Consider the following 4,267-nt stretch of genomic DNA (forward strand, 5'->3'; position numbering starts at 1 on the left):
GATCAATGTTTTATAGTTTTCAGTGTACAGGTCTTTCATTGCCTTGGTTTAGTCGCTAAGTTGTGTTCAACTCCTGTGACCCCATGGACTGTAGCCTACCAGGCTCCTGTCTATGGGATTCTCCAGGCAAGAATACTGAGTGGGTTGCCATTTCCTTCTCCAAGGGATCCTCCTAACCCAGGAATCAAACCCAGGTCTCCTACATTGCAGATTCTTTACCGACTAAGCTACAAGGGAAGCCTGTCATCTCCTTGGTTATTCTTTTCTTTTCTTGATGCAATTTTAAACAGAATTTTTTTGAAACTTCCTCTTTCTGATATTTCATTGTTAGTATAAAGAAATACAACAGATTTCTGTATATTATCCTTGCATCCTGCTAATTTTCTGAATTCATTTATTATTTGTAATAGTGTGGTGTGCTGGTGTTTTTAGGGTTCTCTAGATGGCAATGGCACCCCACTCCAGTACTCTTGCCTGGAAAATCCCATGGACGGAGGAGGCTGGTAGGCTACAGTCAGTCCATGGGGTCGCAAAGAGTCGGAAATGACTGAGCAACTTCACTTTCACTTTTCCCTTTCATGCATTGGAGAAGGAAATGGCAACCCATTCTAGTGTTCTTGCCTCGAGAATCCGAGGGACAGAGGAGCCTGGTGGGCTGCCATCTATGGGGTCGCACAGTTGGACACGACTGAAGCAACTTAGCAGCAGCAGCAGATAGAGTATTTATCATATCATGTGGAATAATTTTGTCTGGCCATTTAGGAAAAAGTCTGGAAGCTTCTTAAAAAGTCAAGCATATACCTAAAATATGACTCAGCCATTCCTTCCTTAGTATTTAGCAAACAGAAATAACACATATGTCCATACAAATTTGTCTGCAAATGCTCACAGTAGCTTTATTTGCAGTAGCAAAAAATGGTAACAACTGAAATGTACATTAACAGGTAAATATATTAACAAGTTTTGATTATGTAAGTATAATGAAGTGCTACTTAGCAACAAAAAGAAATAAACTATTGCTACATGCAACACAAATGGATATCAAAATCATACTGAGTGAAAGAAGCAGGAAAAAAAGGTACTTACCATGTAACTTCTAAATAAAATTCTAAAAATTCAAACTAATCTCAAGTGACAGAAATAGACTAGTGATTGTCTTGGAAGGGAGAGGGGGCCCAGAGAAGCAGGAGGGAAGGATTACAAAGAGGAGATTTTCTGAGGTGATAGATGTATTCATTATCTTGATTGTGGTGATGGTTTCATTGGTTGGTGCATACATGTAAAAATTATCAAATTGTACACTTTAAATATTATAATTTATTATACATACATTATACCTCAATAAAATTGTTTAGAAAATTAAAAATTTACACATGGGCAAACACATGAAAATGTGCTTACTATCATTAGTTAATAAGGAAATATGAATTAAACCACACCAAATATAGCTGTTGGGGAAAGCATACAGCTTGTTTAATATGCTTTCATGTTAGCATCAAAAATTCACCTGACTTAGAAATAACATGAACTGCTAACTGTTACAGGAAAAGCTCATATTCTGTTTTATTACAGTGTTTTGGTGCCATCCTGACCAGTACCAGCAGTCATGTGGAAGAGTCTAAAACATCTCTTCAGCAACTCAGGTTTTTTCTCAGATGTTGGTCTTCATTATAGGAAAAAAAGTTCCTTGGTGAGTGATGTATTCCATGTTTGAGAAAGAATAACTCAAGCTGAGTTTTGGGTTTCTTAACTATTATCACAAAGAAAGAATGTTTTCAGCAGTTCCTAGCAGGAGATGGTATTAAAAAGGATAAAGGGGTAGATCCGACAAGAGGGCTACTAGGCACAAGTAGAAATAGTCAAAGTATCGACTGGAAATAATACACCCACCACAAATACTAAGATGAAAAAGACTGACAAGCAGAAAGGTTGGAGAACATGTGGAGCGATTGGAAATCCCCATGGTTGCAGGTATGTAAATGGTACAATCCTTTGGAAAAAAGGTCTGGCAGTTTTTTATGAAACTATACACCTAATCAAGGACCCAATGATTTCATACTTAGATGTTTACTCAAGATGAATAAAGACATGTGTTTACACACACACGTACAATTTGTATAAGAATGTTCATGGTAGCTTTATTCATAATATCAAAAAAAAAAAAAAATTGTAAACAGCCCAGGTATCCATCAACAGCAAAGTGGAAAAAAAGACAATACTCAGCAATGAAAAGAAATGAACCACTGATACAGGCAACATGAATTAATCTTAAAAACATGCTAAGTGAAAGAAGCATTATACTTTGTATGATTTCATTTATATGAAGTTTTAGAACAGGCAAATTTAATCTGTGAGGCAAAATAATCAGAACAGTAGTTTTATCTGAGAGGTAGGTGGGGACTGCCTCGGTAGGGGCATGAGGAGACTCTCTGGCATGACTGTACTGTTCTAAATTTTGAATAGGGTTTGGGTTACACGAGGTATACGGATTTGTGAAAAAAATCAGCAAATTTATATACATTTGTGCGTAATGTTGCATGTAAATATACACTGAAAAAATTAAAAACTAAATTATAATAAACTATATTTATATAATAAATATAAATGAAGTATTAGGGGGATGTATACTGATGTCTGCAATTTATTTAAAGAAAGTGAAAGTGAAGCCCGGTCATGTCCGACTCTCTGAGACCCCATGGATTGCAGCCTAAGAGGCTCCTCTGTTCATGGGATTTTCCAGGCAAGAATACTGGAGTGGGTTGCCATTTCCTTCTCGAGGAGATATTCCTGACCCAGAGATCAAACCCGGGTCTCCCGCATTGCAGACAGATGCTTTACCGTCTGAGCCACCAGGGAAGTCACAATTTATTTTAAATGCACCATAAAAATAACATGGATGGATAAGTAATAAAACATGTAGAATAAAATGAATAATCCATGTGGTTGGTTATTTGGGTATTTACTATAAAATTCTGTCAATTTTGTTATATGTTTGAACATTTTTATAATAAAATGATGGGGGAAGATTCCCAGGTCTTATCTTCCTATTATATACCCTTGGCCTGGAATAAATTATTCTTTTCATAGGATAGAAACTCTATAGAAACTTAGGGACCAGAAATTAGCTCCTGCATACTTTCTGGGACTCTAAAAGGTAAGTCATACATGTAAATATTTTAAGAAAGGTAAGAAAATATAATAATTATTGAAAAGGAAGCCAAGTTACATTAACGAGTAATTACCAATACTGGTGTTTATTATTACCACAAAATCAGATGAGAGGATTACTTTTTGTATTTTTAAAAACACTGACTTTTTTCAACCATTGCAGGAAGAGCTATCTGTTATGTCAAGTTATATATATGAATTTCCTAAAGGAAAACAACCCTGACTATTCATTGGAGGGACTGATGCTGAAGCTTGGCCACCTGATGCAAAGAGCTGACTTATCAGAAAAGACCCTGATGCTGGGAAACATTGAAGGCAGGAAGAGAAGGGGATGACAGAGGACGAGATAGTTGGATGGCATCACTGACTGAATGGACATGAGTTTGAGCAAGCCCTGGAAGATGGTGCAGGACAGGGAAACCTGGCGTGCTGCAATCCATGGGGTCGCAAAGAATCAGACATGACTGAGTATCTGAACAATATATGAATAGGCCAATGTGACCAACTTTGCCCAGAATTTGGGTATCTAATCATCATTTTAAAAAAGACTTTTGAGCGTTTTCCTATATACCTAATATTATCATTGTTAATATGCTATATATGGGATAAAATAACATTCTTTGCCTGTGGAAAGCTTTAGAGGAAATCTGGTGTAAGGTTGCATCAAACAAATCTGAATGCATTTCCCATCTCTGCAGGACCTTGGGCAAATTAACTTCTGTGAGCCTCAGTTTCCTCATTTGTAACATGAGGAAGGATAATATAGGTCATACCTCATATGGTTAATCTGAATCTTAAGCGAGACACTTCATTTTACATGTATCACAGTGACTGATAGAAAGTGAAAGTCCCTCAGTGGTGTCTGACTCCTTGGGACCCCACGGACTGTACAGTTCATGGAACTCTCCAGGCCAGAATATTGGAGTGGGTAGCCTTTCCCTTCTCCAGGGATCTTCCCAACCCAGGGAGAGAATCCAGGTCTCCTGCATTGCAGGTGGATTCTTTACCAGCTGACCCACAAGGGAAGCCCGACTGACAGAAAACACTCAGTAAATATGTTATCATTAAGAATAACGTATCACAAGAAACAAAACATTCA

Source organism: Bubalus bubalis, chromosome 2 (genome assembly GCF_019923935.1).
Source record: "Bubalus bubalis isolate 160015118507 breed Murrah chromosome 2, NDDB_SH_1, whole genome shotgun sequence".
In the NCBI taxonomy this organism is placed as follows: domain Eukaryota; kingdom Metazoa; phylum Chordata; class Mammalia; order Artiodactyla; family Bovidae; genus Bubalus; species Bubalus bubalis.